The 20,836-nt window shown below is 45.7% G+C and overlaps 1 long non-coding RNA gene across 1 annotated transcript in view; it reads left to right on the forward strand.

The window, feature by feature from the left end:
• The window catches only part of LOC131083341 (uncharacterized), a 38,495-nt gene extending 25,261 nt beyond the window's left edge, over positions 1-13,234 (forward strand). The window contains exon 3 of the long non-coding RNA XR_009114420.1: positions 12,909-13,234. This is a non-coding gene — a long non-coding RNA (uncharacterized LOC131083341). The remainder of the gene's footprint in view (positions 1-12,908) is intronic.
• The last annotated feature ends 7,602 nt before the right edge of the window (positions 13,235-20,836 follow it).

Below are 20,836 nucleotides of genomic sequence, written 5' to 3' on the forward strand. Positions count from 1 at the left end.
CTGCGGGGCTGGCAATTTGAATGAAAATGGCAAAGGCACTAGACCTGTGAACGGGGCCGTGGGCATCCAGGACGACTTATGCAGGGGTGTGCAAAGTGACTGGGGACTGCTCGGTGGGAGCTAAAATCACTGCAGGGCTAGCGTATGGATGGTGGGGTGGGCTTCCAGAGGCTCGTGCCAGAGCTGAATTGTTGCCCAGCTGGAGCCAAGAGCCAGATGCTGCCATTTGAAGCTGGAGAAACACAGAGCTGGAGCTGGAAGAAGAGAGCTGGCAGTAAAATAAAGCTTGTGGGTCAAGAGCTGAAATCACTGGGCCTGGTCTTAATCACTGTGGGACTGGCATTGCAGCTTAACACATGACAGCAACCTTAGGGCTGGTAAAGGCAGTGTATTGTTCTTGCGCCGAGGTCACTGTAGGCCTGTGACATGGATGCAGGGGCTGGGTATTGCCGCTAATAGTAGAACAGGATGTGTGGAGTGGGGAAAGGGGGCGGCAAGCTCGCGCCTGAAAACCCCGTCGATGCTAGAATATTGCCTGCGCCTGTGATGGCACCTCTTGGGGTGCGGCTGAAATCTCTGTGGGGCTGGGAAGTGGACTGCGGGGCTGGCAATTTGAATGAAAATGGCAAAGGCACTAGACCTGTGAACGGGGCCGTGGGCATCCAGGACGACTTATGCAGGGGTGTGCAAAGTGACTGGGGACTGCTCGGTGGGAGCTAAAATCACTGCAGGGCTAGCGTATGGATGGTGGGGTGGGCTTCCAGAGGCTCGTGCCAGAGCTGAATTGTTGCCCAGCTGGAGCCAAGAGCCAGATGCTGCCATTTGAAGCTGGAGAAACACAGAGCTGGAGCTGGAAGAAGAGAGCTGGCAGTAAAATAAAGCTTGTGGGTCAAGAGCTGAAATCACTGGGCCTGGTCTTAATCACTGTGGGACTGGCATTGCAGCTTAACACATGACAGCAACCTTAGGGCTGGTAAAGGCAGTGTATTGTTCTTGCGCCGAGGTCACTGTAGGCCTGTGACATGGATGCAGGGGCTGGGTATTGCCGCTAATAGTAGAACAGGATGTGTGGAGTGGGGAAAGGGGGCGGCAAGCTCGCGCCTGAAAACCCCGTCGATGCTAGAATATTGCCTGCGCCTGTGATGGCACCTCTTGGGGTGCGGCTGAAATCTCTGTGGGGCTGGGAAGTGGACTGCGGGGCTGGCAATCTGAATGAAAATGGCAAAGGCACTAGACCTGTGAACGGGGCCGTGGGCATCCAGGACGACTTATGCAGGGGTGTGCAAAGTGACTGGGGACTGCTCGGTGGGAGCTAAAATCACTGCAGGGCTAGCGTATGGATGGTGGGGTGGGCTTCCAGAGGCTCGTGCCAGAGCTGAATTGTTGCCCAGCTGGAGCCAAGAGCCAGATGCTGCCATTTGAAGCTGGAGAAACACAGAGCTGGAGCTGGAAGAAGAGAGCTGGCAGTAAAATAAAGCTTGTGGGTCAAGAGCTGAAATCACTGGGCCTGGTCTTAATCACTGTGGGACTGGCATTGCAGCTTAACACATGACAGCAACCTTAGGGCTGGTAAAGGCAGTGTATTGTTCTTGCGCCGAGGTCACTGTAGGCCTGTGACATGGATGCAGGGGCTGGGTATTGCCGCTAATAGTAGAACAGGATGTGTGGAGTGGGGAAAGGGGGCGGCAAGCTCGCGCCTGAAAACCCCGTCGATGCTAGAATATTGCCTGCGCCTGTGATGGCACCTCTTGGGGTGCGGCTGAAATCTCTGTGGGGCCGGGAAGTGGACTGCGGGGCTGGCAATTTGAATGAAAATGGCAAAGGCACTAGACCTGTGAACGGGGCCGTGGGCATCCAGGACGACTTATGCAGGGGTGTGCAAAGTGACTGGGGACTGCTCGGTGGGAGCTAAAATCACTGCAGGGCTAGCGTATGGATGGTGGGGTGGGCTTCCAGAGGCTCGTGCCAGAGCTGAATTGTTGCCCAGCTGGAGCCAAGAGCCAGATGCTGCCATTTGAAGCTGGAGAAACACAGAGCTGGAGCTGGAAGAAGAGAGCTGGCAGTAAAATAAAGCTTGTGGGTCAAGAGCTGAAATCACTGGGCCTGGTCTTAATCACTGTGGGACTGGCATTGCAGCTTAACACATGACAGCAACCTTAGGGCTGGTAAAGGCAGTGTATTGTTCTTGCGCCGAGATCACTGTAGGCCTGTGACATGGACGCAGGGGCTGGGTATTGCCGCTAATAGTAGAACAGGATGTGTGGAGTGGGGAAAGGGGGCGGCAAGCTCGCGCCTGAAAACCCCGTCGATGCTAGAATATTGCCTGCGCCTGTGATGGCACCTCTTGGGGTGCGGCTGAAATCTCTGTGGGGCTGGGAAGTGGACTGCGGGGCTGGCAATTTGAATGAAAATGGCAAAGGCACTAGACCTGTGAACGGGGCCGTGGGCATCCAGGACGACTTATGCAGGGGTGTGCAAAGTGACTGGGGACTGCTCGGTGGGAGCTAAAATCACTGCAGGGCTAGCATATGGATGGTGGGGTGGGCTTCCAGAGGCTCGTGCCAGAGCTGAATTGTTGCCAAGCTGGAGCCAAGAGCCAGATGCTGCCATTTGAAGCTGGAGAAACACAGAGCTGGAGCTGGAAGAAGAGAGCTGGCAGTAAAATAAAGCTTGTGGGTCAAGAGCTGAAATCACTGGGCCTGGTCTTAATCATTGTGGGCCTGGGATTGCAGCTTAACACATGACAGCAACCTTAGGGCTGGTAAAGGCAGTGTATTGTTCTTGCGCCGAGATCACTGTAGGCCTGTGACATGGACGCAGGGGCTGGGTATTGCCGCTAATAGTAGAACAGGATGTGTGGAGTGGGGAAAGGGGGCGGCAAGCTCGCGCCTGAAAACCCCGTCGATGCTAGAATATTGCCTGCGGCTGTGATGGCACCTCTTGGGGTGCGGCTGAAATCTCTGTGGGGCTGGGAAGTGGACTGCGGGGCTGGCAATTTGAATGAAAATGGCAAAGGCACTAGACCTGTGAACGGGGCCGTGGGCATCCAGGACGACTTATGCAGGGGTGTGCAAAGTGACTGGGGACTGCTCGGTGGGAGCTAAAATCACTGCAGGGCTAGCGTATGGATGGTGGGGTGGGCTTCCAGAGGCTTGTGCCAGAGCTGAATTGTTGCCCAGCTGGAGCCAAGAGCCAGATGCTGCCATTTGAAGCTGGAGAAACACAGAGCTGGAGCTGGAAGAAGAGAGCTGGCAGTAAAATAAAGCTTGTGGGTCAAGAGCTGAAATCACTGGGCCTGGTCTTAATCATTGTGGGCCTGGGATTGCAGCTTAACACATGACAGCAACCTTAGGGCTGGTAAAGGCAGTGTATTGTTCTTGCGCCGAGATCACTGTAGGCCTGTGACATGGACGCAGGGGCTGGGTATTGCCGCTAATAGTAGAACAGGATGTGTGGAGTGGGGAAAGGGGGCGGCAAGCTCGCGCCTGAAAACCCCGTCGATGCTAGAATATTGCCTGCGCCTGTGATGGCACCTCTTGGGGTGCGGCTGAAATCTCTGTGGGGCTGGGAAGTGGACTGCGGGGCTGGCAATTTGAATGAAAATGGCAAAGGCACTAGACCTGTGAACGGGGCCGTGGGCATCCAGGACGACTTATGCAGGGGTGTGCAAAGTGACTGGGGACTGCTCGGTGGGAGCTAAAATCACTGCAGCATATGGATGGTGGGGTGGGCTTCCAGAGGCTCGTGCCAGAGCTGAATTGTTGCCCAGCTGGAGCCAAGAGCCAGATGCTGCCATTTGAAGCTGGAGAAACACAGAGCTGGAGCTGGAAGAAGAGAGCTGGCAGTAAAATAAAGCTTGTGGGTCAAGAGCTGAAATCACTGGGCCTGGTCTTAATCACTGTGGGCCTGGGATTGCAGCTTAACACATGACAGCAACCTTAGGGCTGGTAAAGGCAGTGTATTGTTCTTGCGCCGAGATCACTGTAGGCCTGTGACATGGATGCAGGGGCTGGGTATTGCCGCTAATAGTAGAACAGGATGTGTAGAGTGGGGAAAGGGGGCGGCAAGCTCGCGCCTGAAAACCCCGTCGATGCTAGAATATTGCCTGCGGCTGTGATGGCACCTCTTGGGGTGCGGCTGAAATCTCTGTGGGGCTGGGAAGTGGACTGCGGGGCTGGCAATTTGAATGAAAATGGCAAAGGCATTTGATGGGGGTGTCAGAGCAGCACCAGGTGTGAGTGTGGGGATGATGGGGGCTCGGAGCAGCCCAGGTGTGAGTGTGAGGATGATGGGGTCTCGGAGCAGCCCAGGTGTGAGTGTGAGGATGATGAGGGGCCAGCTCCTGCCGGGGCGAGGCTGTTTTAGGGGAAGGCTTTGCCTCAGCTCCCTTTTGCATGGAGCTGCTGAGTGGAGGGGTTTATGGGGCGCTCCCGGCGCTGTCTCATGGAAGGACTGCGGGAGCTTCCCACAGGGTCTGGGGCAACACCTGGATCCGCGCTTGGGTACGTGGAGCATCGCTTAAAGGAGGTGCCGAGGGACGAATCTTTGTGCCGGGGAGCAGCAGCCGAACAGGTGAGCCTGTATGGGTTTGGGGCGGGGAATTTTGTCCTTCCCCTTTGGAATTTCATCTTGCCAGTCCCTCCCCGGATCCCCAGGAACAAAAATGGAGCTGATGAGCACAAAAGGAATTATGGAGAAGGAAGCAGCTGTTCTTCTTTTATTGTCTGCTTTTGACCTGAGGGGATCCCTCTTCACTTGTGATTTTAAGGGTGTTGATTGCAGGAAAAGCTGCCCTTTCCAGGGTGTTAGGGGTATCCTGGAGGTGACAGGGAATCCCTGCGTTCTATTCTAAGGGGAATGGGAAAAGTATTCTTGTGGTGTTATGGGTTTGATTTGAAGGCAGCCCACCCCATTTTCATCATCATAAGGTTTAAATGGAGGGGAGAGCCCTGGTGTCCCTCCTTTTCAAGGGTTTGAAATGGAGGTCGAAATCGCCCTTTCCCATCAGTCGAAGGCTTTCATTTGGGGAGCGCCCCTTCTTTTCTGCTCTCCTAGGGGGTGAAATTTTAGGGGAGAAGGCATTTCTTTGCCCTTGTTGAAGTGAGGTGAGCCCTGCCTGCGGCGTAAGTTTCAGGGTTGGGTTGGGGGAAGCCACAGCTCTGGCAGCGTTTGCAGGGCTGCAATGGGGCTGTGCCGCTGCATAGGAGGGCGCTTCTCGTGCCCGCGGCCCAGCGCGGAACGTTCCCGGCCCGGAACGTTCCCGCTCGGGAGCGCTGCTGGCACGGCCCGGGCAGCTGCCGGGGCGCACGGGGGATTCGGCGCGGCTGGGCTGGCCGAGGGCGGCAGTGGCGGAGCCGCGCCGGTGCGAGCCGTGCGGAGCCGAGCGGAGCCGGGCCGGGCCGGCCAAGGGCGGCAGAGGCGGCGCGGGCGCTGCTGTGCCGGCCCGGGCGGTGCCGGCCGCTCCGTCCGCTCCGGGCGCGGGGCTCGGGCGCCGCCGGTAGCCCCGGGCCCGGTGCCGGCCCCGTCGGGCAGGGGCAGCGGGCAGGGCTCCCCGGGACGGCGCCGGCCCCGCGTGCCGGAGCGGCCGTCGCAGGAGCCGCTTTCCTGCCGGGAGCCGCGCTCCGTCCGGGGCCGGCAGCGAGCGCGGGGTTCGGCCGCTCCAAGTTCGGCGGTGCCGTGGCTCGGAGGCGCTTTGGAGGCGTTGATTGCATCGCTGGGTTCGGTTTGCAGCGGCTGTCCGCTAAGGGATATGGGGTTCTTCCTGAGTGGACACGGTTCTCGGTGCCGGTAGGGATGATAATGGTTTGTTTCGGATTGGGTTTTGTAGTCTGATTTTTTTTTCCCCAGGGTGTTATGTTTAGAAGGGCGCGCAATGGATTTTACGGGTCGTAGCGTGAAGCAGCGGTTCGGATTTTAATTGTGTTGCGGTGGCTTTTATTAGCGTGAGTGTGTAGTGTTTGTTTTGGGGGGCTTGGGGTGGCGTCGTGTCGTTCATAGCAGTGGGTTTTTAATCTCGATAATTGCATGTGTGTTTATCGTCTTCCAGGGCTTTTATTTGTTTGGTTTGTTTGATTGTAGTGTATGTTTTATGGTTACGGGTAATTTGGGGGACATTGTTTATGGTTACGTTTGTCTTTAGTCTTTGTGTTTGTATCTAGGTGGTATTTTTATTTTGATAGCTTGAGGCACTATGGGTTTATTCAGTTGGGAATTATTTTTTTGTTGCAGATTTAAGTTTATCTGTTTTTTGGTATTATTCTCGTTGTTGGTTTCTTTATTTTCTTTTTTTTTTTTGTTATTATTGTTGTTGTCTTTTAATGTATTTGAGTATTGTTTATCAGGGGGTTTTTTGGGAACATGGGTATTTATATGGTGGGTTTTTAAAGTATTTATTAATTTTGGGTAGTTAATTTCTTAGTTTTTAGTGGTTGAGATGTTTTTCCATTTTGTTAATTAGTTCAGGTTTTAAAGTTATTTTTACAGAGGGTTGTTTATTCTTTGAGTTAGTGTAGAGGTAGAATTTTGGTTTTTTTTTTTTTTTAGTAACGTCATTCAGGGTGAGTGGCACTGGCTTGAGTTTAGTAGATTGGTTTGACATTTTTTTAGTACTTTTTGTAATTTGCTGTGTGTGTTTCTAGAGGATTTTCTTTTATTTTGGTTCCATTTTTCTGTCGTGATGAGAATTGTTATTGAAAAGAGTGTTCTTTGTTTTTTCGCTGACTCCTGTTTGGCTGTTGGAGGTATCTTGATGTTTTTGGAAGATATTGGTGGGAATTTGATGCTGTTTGTTTTGTCATTTCATTTAGGAATTGGATTTTAAATATGCAATTATGACTCTAACTATATTGAAATGAAAGAAATAGATGTGTAGCAATGGGAATGACCCAATTTTATTTTTATATATTCGGTCCATTTTTAAAATTTAACATGTAACATAAGTCATTATATGTTACGATAAGTTACTCTAATTTTAATAGAGTATTGTGTATGTTTATAGATATATGAATAGAGAATATAAATGTAAATACAACCCAAAAAAATACAAATATATAAATGTATTGCAACTACATGGAGATCTATAAAAAATTAATAATAAATTGTAAATGTAAAATAACATAAATTGATACAATATATAATACACGTAATACTGCATGTATTTTTTGAAAAATATTAGAGGAAATGGATATAAAATAGATATAAATACTGATGTGATATACCTATCTATCTATATCTATCATTTGTTGTATATTATGATAAATATAAATATAAAAAAAAATTAGGTAGTTTAAAATAATGGATGGTTTTGTTTTTTCTTTGCCAAAGCAGGGGTTTTAGTGTAAAAATTACAAATACAAATAATATAAAGGTAGAAATATAAGTATAGAAATATATCATAAACACATTAAAGATTTATATAAAAATTAGAAATATAAGGAAAAATAAGTTGTAGCAGTAGATATGGTAAATAATTTAAAAAATAATTTCTGTATATTTTTGAATAAGGTGCATATTAAATATAGTTATTAATATAATGAATCAATATAAACTATAAATATATATAAAATATCAACAATCTATAAGAAGGAATAAAAGCTCTTTGTCACGTGCAGCAGTAGAAAATTTCAGGCTCCCAGGGAATAAATAGTTTTCTTTAAATCATTTTCGTTTTGGATTTTTTTTTTTTACTCCCGGGTCGCCTGAAAGTTTCTACTGCTGTACGTGACACAGAACTGCTGCTTTTTTATTCTAAAGGTGGAAATGTAAACCAAGATCAGAAATACAAGAAAGGGGAAAGGGAAGGGGAAGGGGAAGGGGAAGGGGAAGGGGAAGGGGAAGGGGAAGGGGAAAGGAAAGGAAAGGAAAGGAAAGGAAAGGAAAGGAAAGGAAAGGAAAGGAAAGGAAAGGAAAGGAAAGGAAAGGAAAGGAAAGGAAAGGAAAGGAAAGGAAAGGAAAGGAAAGGAAAGGAAAGGAAAGGAAAGGAAAGGAAAGGAAAGGAAAGGAAAGGAAGCAGGAGAGCAAGAAGGAAGGGAAGTGGTGAAAAAAAAAACCGAGTGAAAAAAGTAAAAAGAGTTGGAGGGAAAAAGAGAGGGCATTCGGGAGGAGCGGTGCTGCCTCAGGTGCTTCCCCGCCGTGGGGCGAAGGACCCGTTTGATGCCCAGGAGGGACTGCAGCTGCCGGTGGCTCCCGGGGGACGGAGCTGTGGCTGTCAGCCCGAGACTACAACTCCCGGCAGGCCGTGCTGCTGGCGCGGCGTATGACGCAACGGCCGACGCGGCACATGAGTGGCTGGCGTGCCAGGCGGTCGCGCGGGGCTGTGCGCGGGCAGCTGCCGGCGCCTCTCCCGCGCGGGACGGCGACGCTGGAGGGGCGCAGCCTCCGTCTGGCCGCCCGCCCGGTGCTGAGCAGCGCGGAATGAGCGTCCGCCCGGTTCCTCGGCCTCCCTCAGCGGTGCCGGGGGCGCTGCCGCCCGCCGATGGCGGAGGGCGAGGCGGTGCTTTGCTGCTGCGGGCCGGGAGCTGCAGGAGCCGCCCCGGGCGAGCGGCGCCGGGCGCTCCCGCGGTCCCGGTGGGGCGGCCGCCCTCGGGCTGGCGGAGGCGCCGGAGGAGCCCCCGAGCTGCAGCCGTCTCCCTCGGGCTGCTGCCGGTGCTGCGGGAGGAGGCGGCTCCGCCCGTGTTGGGCGCTGCGAGCAGGGAGCGCTGCGGTATCGCCGGCATGACGGAGCTGCTGCCTGCGTTAGTGCTCGTGGCTCTTTGTGCCGTGACAGCGGATGGAGCGGCGCTGGGCGGTAAAGCCAGAGATGGCCGGGAGAATGCCCAGCGCAGGGAGCAGGCGGGCTGTATGCTTCGGATGGCACAGGTGCGAGCTGCAAAGTCACCCCCCCTTCCGCCCCTGCCCTCCCGAGCCCCGGGGAAAATGCTTTCCAGCATTGTCGAGCTTCTGAGAGACAAAACTTGTGATTTGACACTAGCATCCAGAAAAGGTTTCTGTCTAGATTAGCAAATGCCTAAATTGTTCTTGGTTACATCCCATGACCGGTTTTAGGCAGTGACTTCATACTGCTTTTAGGATTTTCTTGTACACTGGTGAGAAAATAGGCAGGTCTGATAGTGGTTTCACTTTTTTTCTACTTCACGTTCCATAAGATTCTTTTATCCAAGCGATTGTTTTAAAATTCTACTGTAAGCGTTTGTGGTTCACTTTTTTTTTCTTTGCAGCACCCGGGCCTTTTTTTTTTTCTCTAAATCGGGAGTAAATATAGCTGAGTAAAATTACCTTGGTTATCTTCCTTCTTTTTAAACTTAATTGTTTTTATTAAAAATCCTATTTGAATATGTGGAAAAAGTGGGGATGTCCTGTAATATATATTCTAGCTTTTCTCGTTTACAGGGTACTCACAAAATATGTCTCCCTTAGTATCCCACAGAAACATTCTGGGTGAAATCTGAATTAAGGTATGTGTTTTCAAATAAGTAATCAGTTTAGATATTTGCCTGTGTACCTTTTCCTGTAATTCAGAGCTTGTGTTCTGTGGGTTTTATGATAAACCTGTAAAACATGTAAGAATGGTTTTGCAAGTCTGAATCGTTGAAGGCAGCAATAAGTGGATTTAAAGCCTGTTCTTGAGCAGACAAAGGGGAAAAGTGTGACTCTGATGCTGAACTTGTCATTTTTCATTTGACTTGCCTTTAATTATTGAAGAAGAGAGAGAACTAGGAAAAGAGAGAAATAGAATTGATTATTGAGCCCTCCTAAAAAGCTCACCATGATTCAGTGTAGAGCCAAAGTGAAGGATGATGGAACAGAGCTCTGTGCATTAGAAGGAAATAAACCTGATGTCCACACAGAGTCTTATTAATTTCTGTTTTTAAAATGCAAAATAAGTTTAGGAAGTGTTGGAAGTTAGTATTTTGGGAAAGAAATGGCAGTTCCACAAAACATTCCATTCCATTTAAGAGAGGCCCTTGGACTGATTCATGTTGTAACTGCTGTCACTGCAGTCAGTTGGTGGTTCAGCCTTGAAACGTGCACTTGGCCTTCTATAAAGCACTGTTTTGTTTGCCTTTCAGTGCTATGAGTCTTGATAAATTGGAGGAGTGCCCAAGAGAAATTCATCATCCTGAGATACAAAAGGTAGGAAGTGACTTTTTTTGGTTTGGTTCTTTTTCTTTATTGTTTTCTGGAAATAGAAGTAATTAAGTATAGATACTACTGGTTTGTTTCTTCCAGTAGCTGATAATACTAATACCAATAATAATAATAATAAGAGTAAAGTAATACTACTTAAACTGTCTTTATTTATCCATTGAACTGGCCATTTTAAATCTAAACTTCTAAACACAAATCAAACCATCATCCTTGTAGAATCTTTCACAGCAGCGGGCTAAAGATCCTGGTTTTGTTGACAGGATTTATTGGTTCATGAAGAGCAAGAGGTAAGTACAAGCCTAACTACCCTCTAGCTCACAGACCTGCCCGGTGAATAGAGCTTTGTTATTTTGATGGGCTTGTGATGACTTTGAGATCAATTGCTCATTCATTACAGTAAAAAAAAAAATTGTTTTGAACATGACAGCAAAAATAACTTTAAGCACAACTTAATAATAATAGATCACCAATTTTAGTTAATAATTTTATGCTATACTCTTGGGTGAGGGAAGACTCGGACACTCAATATGAGATCAGCAAGCTATGTTTATTGCAGAGAGTATCAGACACTTATACAGCACATAATAAGCTTATGAATATTCTGTAAGCCAAGCGATCTATTGGTTAAACTATACCATCAACTCTTCCTCATTCCTTTGGGCCTACATTCCCTATTTCCCACGTCTCTCTGTCTACTTGTTATCCTACCCAGCTAGGCCCAGGCACACGCTATCTTGCAGGTGCAAAACTCAAAAATACCTGTGTTCGGTACTTTCCCAGCTCCTGGTCGGCTAACGAGCGAATGTCTGCGTGACCTCTGTCATGGAGCCATTTCTCCACACTATACTATCAAAGTTTAAAGGTAAATTATTATATATTAGGAGATGGTGTAAAGTGTATGTTGTAATGTGTAGGATATATACAAAGATACGTACTTGAAAGTCCGTAGAGGAAACAAATTTTTACGCCTTCTGTTTGACTGTTTGTCATATATTTGGTTTTATTTCCCAGGGATCAGTGAATTTTAACTCTGGAGTCCTCTATGCTAAGGATGCTCAGCTTACAGATGATGAAATGTTCAGTAATGGTGAGTTTTTCACCTTCTCCTTCATTGTTTTGCTCATCTGAATAAAAAAAAAAAGGGCAAGATTAAAGAAAAAGCAATAGCTTTATTATTTTTACCCTTTTATGTCTGTTTCCTCAGTATTTGCTGGAGCTGTGCTTACCCAAGGTTTGGGTAAAACAAGCTTTGGGTTCCTTCTGTCTCACTGGGAGTTGCCCAATTCAGTTGCATCTGGTGAAATTCACCCTGAGACCTTACAGAACCAGCTACAACTACGTGAGAGCCATTTGCAGTTCTCTCCAGACGCCTGGAGAATGGGCGACGTTTCTGAGGATCCGGCGAGCGTGCTTCTATCAAAACTCAGTCTGTGAAATTTCTGGGGAAAACCCTTCTGTGTCCTGAAGGGTTCAAACTCTGGCGAGGATCCAGTTATCAGGTGCTCACCTGGATGGTTCCAGCTGCCAAAGGTAACACTTGTACTCTTGCCCTGTAGTTTACATCTATTGTATTTTTGTTATTTTGCAGGATTTTTTGTCTTTGCAAAATATTGTGCATTTCACTCTTTGGAACCTCTCAGATGGTTCTTTGGTGCAGCACCACCCCATGGGACACTTGGCTGCTGTCCTGAAGGGGTTGGTCGCTAGAATTGTGAATCCTGGAGAGTTTATAAGTCTTCTGTCCCCAGGGAGGTATCATGCTTGGTTTACTTTTGTTCTGTTGGTTAGGCGCTGCTTCTCGTTGCAAGTATGAATTTCAAACTGCCCTGTTCTTTTTTTAACTGTTTTCCTGGTTCTCTCTGTCCGGCAGGGAAAGACTCTCGTATCCTTGTCGTCGGGCTCGGTGCTGTCCAAGAAGATACAGAGACTAAAAATCATAAGAAGCAAAATATGACTGCAGGGAAAAGAAGCTGGAGAGAACAGAAGGTGATATTGTTATCCTTACCCTGTATTAGAAACATCCGCTGTGCTTTGATGCTGGCAGCTGCCAGGGGCTTGTTAGCTCTTTGTAGGCAGGTGTAGGTGTTCACTTGTAGTTTTTTTCTCTGTTCAAGTCAATTCAAACTTTGCTAAGCTTATATTTGCAGATTACTCTCTAGCACAGTCCAGCATGACATTTTTGAATGTTGTAAAAATACCATGTTACTTGGAAATTGCTAATGAAGAGAAGCTTTAGGGGAAAATAAGATGTCAGGGTTGGGAGATGTGAGAAGAATTGTGTGGGGATGTTAGACTGAAGTAAAGCACACTTGAAGCTGGACTGGCACGCTGGCAGGTCCCCTATTAAACAGTAGTGCTGAGATTAGCCTGGGGGTTGCCCATTGTTTCTGTGGAAATCAATGTTTCCTGGTCTTCAGAGGTAAGCTGCTTTGAAAAGCTGGAAGGTGCAGCATGCTGACAATCCCCGTGCTTTGGATTAAAAGTAGATTTCAGAAGGGTCCTAAGCTTTTGTCTTTTCCTAGTAGTCGATGTAATCCTATCGAGGAGTTTTTAGTTCTGTGTTGCCATGTCATCCATCAGAGCCCTGTTGTACTAATCATCATACAAGTACAAAACAAAAAATCCGACCCTGTCCCAAGCACTTAGAGGCCAGAACACGATTTCCTCGGGCTGCCATTTGCGTGCCATGGGTACTCACCACGAATTGAGCCCTCTGGCTCTGACAGAGCCCCTGGATGCTGACGGAAGGGGGCTGGTCACAGACCCTGGAGGTGCCTGTCCCCCAGGGAGGGAGAGGACGAGGCAGTGTGGCCTGCAGGGAGGGTCTCGTCCCCAGAGAGCAGCCGGCGACTCCATGCCTGCCCGGGGCTGCGGGTGCCCCCTCGGGGTGGACGCCTGCCCTCAGGTTTCCCTCTGGGCACCCGGGGAGGGAACCAGGTCCATCCGTGTGGCAGCTGCAGGGCCTGCAGGCTCTGGGCCCTGGAGCCGAGTGAGCCTGAGCTGCTGCATGCTTGCTGTGAGCGTTGGGGTGAGCGTGCATCACTGCAGGCCTGGGATGGATTGAAATGCGCTGAGGAAAGCAGAGGGAGGGAGGGAGGGAGGGAAATGCTCTGTTAACATGTGCCAATTCTTCTGTCAGACTCATCACGGCGGGACAGCGTGAGGACTGAAAGTGTAAGAAGATGTGGAGGGAAACAGAGAATCTGACAGGAGCAGCGAACGCACGAGTGCAGGAATTTTGCTTTTTTGCTTGGATGTAAACTCAGGCGTTGAAAGGAATTTGGGAGTGAGAAGGGACATTTCAGAAGGAGAAGAAGAAAAAGAAGTTGTTGTTGTTGCTACAGTCCTGGCAAAAGCTTTTGTTCTAGCTAATAAAAGAAGTTAGTTTAAAAAACAAAAAGGAAAAAATGTAGTGTTTTTTTTTTTTCCTTCACTATGATATGCATTGGTGGTATATGGTGTGTTGTTTTATTTCTTGGTATTATTAACTCTGTGTAAATTGTTTTTTGAGTGAAGCTGACTTTCTGGATGGGTTGGTTTGTATTTGAGGCAGGATTAATTTCAGTAGGGTTCTTTCATAGATTTCTGATGGGTATTACTGGGATTTTGGTTTTGTTTACTGTATGTATAAACCTAGAGCTTTGGTAGGGCCAGCTGGGCTGCTGGAGTTTTGGGTGTGAGTTTATTAGATGGCTTTTGTTAAATGCAGTTTTTAATTTTTGAAATGTTTTTCAGTGTAGTGGTTTTAAGGTGGTTTTTAAGAATTCATTGTATTGTTTTATCTTGTTTGTAGTTGGTGTATGATAAGGGATGTGGTGTGACCTTTTGGACATTATGGTTTTGGTGTTCCTAAGTTCTGATTTCTTTCTGGTTGGATAGTTTTTTTTATTTTTATTTTTTGGGACAGGAGCATTTATATGGTGGGTTTTTATAGGCAATATGTTTTTTAATTTAGGTAGTGATATTTTTTAGTATTTTAATAGTTTAGGTTTTTTATTTTCATGGTTTTAATTATTTTTTTTAATTTTTTCAAATAACTTTGGTAGATCATAGGTTATTATTTGTGCATTAGCATAAAGGTAGAGCTTTGGGGACTTTTTTTAGTAATGTTTAGGGTCAGTTGTGCAGTTTTGAGTCTAGTGAGTTGGTTTGATTTAATTTTTATTGGGTGTTAGTTTTTATTAGCAGTTGTGTCATTTTCAAGGTGTGTTTGAGTTTTTTGGGGTTTTTGAGATATCATTTTAGGAGGAAGTTTATGATGAGCATGTGCAGAGGTTTTGGGCCACTTTATAGTGGGATTTAACATTTATTTACAGTTAGGTTTATTTGAGTTTTTATTAGGGTTCAATGACGTTGTGGGATGTTTGTTCCGTTAGTAATAGAAATAGGTTTTGTTTTGCTGTGCTGCGATGGGATGGGCGTGTGCTGCGTGCCGGTGCTGACAAAGGTACAGTATTGTTGTGGCTCTGGTGTGTCGGGTTAATGAACTGACATGGTTTAATATAGAGATGAAAACAGAAATAAATATACATTTAAAAATAAATATAACATTAGAGTGGTAAACATAAATATAGATAACAGATACATACATAAAACTAAAATACATAGTATATAATTGTAACATATTATCATATAGATAAATGATAGTCTATTTTATATATATATATATACACAAAGATAAATAAATATAGATTGTAGATATAAAAATATTTAAATAGAGTTAAAGTAAATTGGGGGTTTTTTTTAGGTTATAGGCTGGGAATTTTAAATAAATGATAGAAATAAAATATAAATTCAGATATACAAATATATATAGAAATACAAATATCTATACATATTTAATTTAAATAAATATAAGTAAAAATATATATAATACGGAAAATATATATCTATGATTATATTAGAAGGTTATTATTCTCTCTAATATATATAATATCTATGAATAAAATAAATAAAAATATCCATATAAATATCATTATAATTTTGAAAAATAAATTTACTTCCTAAATTTTAAATCTGGTTCAAATAATGGGGTATCCTTGGTTTTTATTTGGTTAGAGGCAGGAGTTTTATTTTAAATAATATAAGTAATATAGAAATGTGGATCTTAAGATAGAAATATATAGTAAATATATAAAGAGAAATTGCTAAACTATGACTATAAATTTAAATATAAATATATGTAAGTAATATGAAGAGTTGTAGTATAGAATATAAATAACATTATATGGCAATATGAATTATCAATGGGAATATAAATGTAAAAATATGTAAATATAGTTTAAGAGAAAGGGAATGTTTTGGCTTTTATTTAAGTAGAGGCAGGGTTTTTATTTTGAATATTATAAGTGTTCCAGAAGTAAAAATCTTGACGCAGAAATATTTAATCAATATAAAAAATATGAATAAAAATATATAAAAAATATAAATACCTACTCGCATCGGATGTAATCTAGAATATAAATTTATTAAGAAATTGACATTGGTAAAGATAAATGTATAAGTAAGCAATAGACATTAATATACATTATAAATACAAATATGAATATAAAAATTGAACATGAGGATAAAATCTATTTAAATATTGTTTAAAACAAAGGGTTGGGTTTTTTTTTATTCTTCTTGTGTTAGAGGCAGGGTTTTTATTTTCAATAATATCAATGTAGATATTATTGTTATATATTTCTAAATATTGAGATATACAATCAAGATATAAATATATATATAAACACAAAATATAAATAAATACAAATAATAGGAAGAGATGTAATGAAGAATACAAATAACAGTATACATAAGTATACATTTTAAATGTAAATGTGAATATGAACCTGAAAAATAGAATTTAAAAAAATATTTAAATACAGTTTTGAAGAAAGGGGTTCTTTTTGGCTTTAATGTGGATGGAGGCAAAGGTTTTATTTTAAATAATCCAAGTGTTACAGAAGTAAAAATCGTAACAGAAATATATACTTACTATGTAAAAATATTTATAAAAATATACAAATAAATTTAAGTTGTAGGGATATATGCAATATCGAATAGAAATGTATTTATAAAAAGAAATGTGTAAATGGACAGTGTACATCAATATACATTGTAAATAGAAATGTGAATATCAATATGAAAAAATATTTTAAAAATATTTAAATAGTTTTTTAAAGAAATTGTTGGGTTTTTTTTTTTCTTTGTTTTTTTTGGTTTTTTATTTTTTGTGTTGTGTTTTGTTTTGTTTTGTTTTGTCTTTTATCCTATTAGGCTAGAGGCAGAAGTTTTTTTCCCCTCTTCCCGGTTGTTTTGGGGCGTTTATTTCAGAGCAGTTTTCGGCGGGGATCGCCCCTGTTCTTTTTTGCCGCCTTCGCTGCCCGCAGCCCCGAGGCGCGCTGCGCCCCCGGCTGGGGCGGGCGGCAGTGCTGCCGCCTTGTGGGCAGAGCGCGGTACTGCAGCCGTGCACCGAGAGGCCGCCACCTTGGGAGTGGCGCGTGGCCGATGTCGCGGAGTTTTGGTTGACCTTCTCAGCATGGCGGCGAAAAGGGCGGGGAAGTGGAGGACCGAGTGGGTGTAACTGCACTGCCTGCACGGAATACCGACGTCATGGCGGCCCCGACGGATTTTTCTGTGGCGTTTCATGTGTACCCGAGACATGCTGTGGGCTCAGGGGCGCCGCAGGCGGGCGTATTTCGGCGGGTTTGTGAGAGGCATCTGGGTAAACGCCTCGCTGTGCCGGGGTCCTCTCACGGCCGCTTTCCCGCCCTGAGGGAGCCGAGCCGGGCCGAATAGTTCCGAAGAGCCGAAGAGCCGAGTGTGGGCGAAAACAGCCGAGTTTCCCCGAAGAGCCGAGTGTGGCCGAAAACAGCTGAGTTTCCCCGAAGAGCCGACTGCGGCCGGGAACAGCCGAGTTTCCCCGAAGTGCCGACTGCGGCCCAAAACAGCCGACTTGAACCGAAGAGCCCAGTGCGGCCGAAAACAGCCGAGTTTACACCAAGAGCCGATGATAGCCGACTGGAACCGATAGCCGAGTGTAGCCGACTTGAGCCGCATTTAGACAACGTGCCGAATACGACCGAGTTTAGCCGAAGAGCCGAACTGAAACGAGTTTAGACCAAGAGCCGAAGCAAGCCGAATTCAGCCGAGTTTCATTAAACAGAACCGAACGACGCCGCAGCGCTCTGCATGCAGTGCGCCTGTGCAGACGGCAGGGGGCGCTGTATAAAGTATAAAATATCAACTATCTATAAGAGGGAATAAAAGCTCTATGTCATGTGCAGCAGTAGAAAATTTCAGGCTCCCAGGGAATAAATCGTTTTCTTTAAATCATTTTCGTTTTGGAGTTTTTTTTACTCCCAGGTAGCCTGAAAGTTACTACTGCTGCTTTTTTATTCTAAAGCTAGAAAGGAAAACCAAGATTAGAAATGCAGGGAAAGAAAGAAAGAAAAAGAAAAAAAGAAAATAAGGAAAGGAAATGAAAGGAAGAAAGAAGGAAGGACAGGAAGGAAGGAAGGAAGACAGACAAAAAACCCAAAAACCAGGAGGGCAAGGAGAAACCTACGGAAAAAAAAAAAAAAACCAAACAAAAAAAAAAAAAAAAAAAAAAAAAAAACACAACAAAAAAACAAACCCACATAAAAAAAAAAAAAAACCTCGGAATGGGTGAGAAACCCCCCTCCCCGAAAAATCCAAGATGAGCAAGAAAAATCCCAGAAATACCACAGAAATAAAAACAGGAATAAAACAAAATAAAGACAAAAACAAAAAAAAAAAAAAAAAAAGAAAAAAAAAACGAAAACCAAGAACAAGATGGGCAAGAAAAAAACGCAGAAGAAAACCCCAAGATGGGCATGAAAAAGCCCAGAATAAACCCCCAAGATGGGCGAGAAAAATCCCAGAAAAAAAAATAAACCAGAAAAAACCGTAAGAAAGGCAGAGAAAAAAAAAAAAAAAAAAAAACAAAACAAAACAAAACAGAAAAGTACCCAAGATGGGCAAGAAAAATCCCTGAAAACAGACCAGAGAAAAACCCCAAAATGGGCAAGAAATAAAATCAGAACTAAAAACCAAGATGGGGAAGAAAAAATCCAGAAAAGAAAAAAAAAGAAGGCCAAGAAAATCCAAGGGGAAAAAAAAAAAAAACCAAAACACCTGAAAAAAAAACCCCAAGGGGGGCAAGGAAAAACCAAAAAAACCCAACAAGATGGGCAAGAAGAAACGAAGAAAAAACCCCAAGAAGTGCCAGAAAAAAATCAAGGAAAAAGGGAGTAAAAGCCCCAAGAAACAAGGCAAGAAAGAGAGGCAATAAAGGCCACAAAAACTCAAGACAAAAAAAAAAACAAAAACAAGACATGCCAGAAAAAGGTACGAAAATGGTTCTGCCAGGTGCGATCAAGGTGAGCGGGTTCAGATTCAGGTCCAGGAGATGAACAAGTGTCAGATTAGCTTGGGGCACTGCTGTGCAATGCAGCTGTGACACGATTTATGTTTAAATATAGTTTAAATAAATTGGGGATAGTTTGGCTTTTATTGGGGTATAGGCTGGAGATTTCATAAAAAATATAAAACTAGAAATCCAAATATATCATATATATATGTCGATATCAATAAATATTTAATACATATAAATATAAGTAAAAGAAATCTATTGTGTCAAAAGAATATATCTATTATTATATAAAAAGATATTCTCTCCAATATATATAATATCTATAAATATAACAAATGAAAATTACAAATATAGATGTGAATAAAATTATGACAAACAAAATTATTTTTAAAATTTTAAATGTGTTTTAAAGAAAGGGTTGTCTTTGCTTTTTATTTCGTTAGAGGCAGGGGTTTTATTTTAAATAATATAAGTACTATAGAAATGTAAATCAACATACAGAAATATATAATAAATATATAGAGATACAAAGATATAATGCCAAACTATGAATAGAAATCTATGTAAGTAACATGAAGAGATGCAATATATAATACAATTTTTATTATACAGTAATTTAAATTCTAAATATAAATGCGAATATAATTGTGAAAAACATATGATGGGGGCTCGGAGCAGCCCAGGTGTGAGCTGTAATGATGATGGGGGCTCGGAGCAGCCCAGGTGTGAGTGTGAGGACGATGAGGGCTCGGAGCAGCCCAGGTGTGAGTGTGAGGATGATGAGGGGCCGGCTCCTGCCGGGGCGAGGCTGTTTTAGGGGGAGGCTTTGCCTCAGCTCCCTTTTGCATGGAGCTGCTGAGTGGAGGGGTTTATGGGGCGCTCCCGGCGCTGTCTCATGGAAGGACTGCGAGAGCTTCCCACAGGGTCGGGGGCAACACCTGGATTCGCGCTTGGGTACGTGGAGCATCGCTTAAAGGAGGTGCCGAGGGACGAATCTTTGTGCCGGGGAGCAGCGGCCGAACAGGTGAGCCCGTGTGGGTTCGGAGAGGGGAATTTTCTCCTTCCCCTTTGCAATTTCATCTTGCCAGTCCCTCCCCGGATTCCCAGGAACAAAAATGGAGCTTATGAAGGCAAAAGGAATTAAGGAGAAGGAAGCAGCTCCTCTTCTTTTATTGTCTGCGTTTGACCTGAGGGGATCCCTCTTGACTTGTGGTTTTAAGGGTGTTGATTGCAGGAAAAGCTGCCTTTTCCAGGCTGTTAGGGGTATCCCGGGGGTGACAGGGAACCCCTGCGTTCTATTCTAAGGGGAATGGGAAAAGGATTCTTGTGGTATTCTGGGTTTGATTTGAAGGCAGCCACCCCATTTGCACCACCCTCGGGTTTAAATGGAGGGGGCAGCCTTGGTGTCCCTCCTTTTCAAGGGTTTGAATGGAGGTCGAAATCGCCCTTTCCCATCAGTCAAAGGCTTTCATTTGGGGAGCGCCCCTTCTTTTCTGCTCTCCTAGGGGGTGAAATTGGAGGGGAGAACACATTTCTTTGCCCTTGTTGAAGTGAGGTGCGCCCCATCTGCGGTTTCGGGGTTGGCTTGCGGGAAGCCGCAGCTCCGGCAGCGTTTGCAGGGCTGCAATGGGGCTGTGCCGCTGCATTGGAGGGCGCTGCCCGTGCCCGCGGCCCGGCGCGGAACGTTCCCGCTCGGGAGCGCTGCTGGCACGGCCCGGGCAGCTGCCGGGGCGCACGGGGGATTCGGCGCGGCCGGGCCGGCCGAGGGCGGCAGTGGCGGAGCCGCGCCGGTGCGAGCCGTGCGGAGCCGAGCGGAGCCGGGCCGGGCCGGCCAAGGGCGGCAGAGGCGGCGCGGGCGCTGCTGCGCCGGCCCGGGCGGTGCCGGCCGCTCCGTCCGCTCCGGGCGCGGGGCTCGGGCGCCGCCGGTAGCCCCGGGCCCGGTGCCGGCCCCGCCGGGCAGGGGCAGCGGGCGGGGCTCCCCGGGACGGCGCCGGCCCCGCGTGCCGGAGCGGCCGCCGCAGAAGCCGCTTTCCTGCCGGGAGCCGCGCTCCGTCCGGGGCCGGCAGCGAGCGCGGGGTTCGGCCGCTCCAAGTTCGGCGGTGCCGTGGCTCGGAGGCGCTTTGGAGGCGTTGATGGCATCGCTGGGTTCGGTTTGCAGCGGGTGTCCGCTAAGGGATACGGTGTTCTTCCTGAGCGGCACGGTTCTCGGTGCCGGTAGGGATGATAAAGGTTTGTTTCGGATTGGGTTTTGTAGTCGGATATATATTTTTTTGCCGGGGTATTATGTTTAGAAGGGCGCGCAATGTTTTTTAC

The sequence above is a fragment of the Melospiza georgiana genome, chromosome 5, assembly GCF_028018845.1.
Source record: "Melospiza georgiana isolate bMelGeo1 chromosome 5, bMelGeo1.pri, whole genome shotgun sequence".
NCBI lineage: Eukaryota > Metazoa > Chordata > Aves > Passeriformes > Passerellidae > Melospiza > Melospiza georgiana.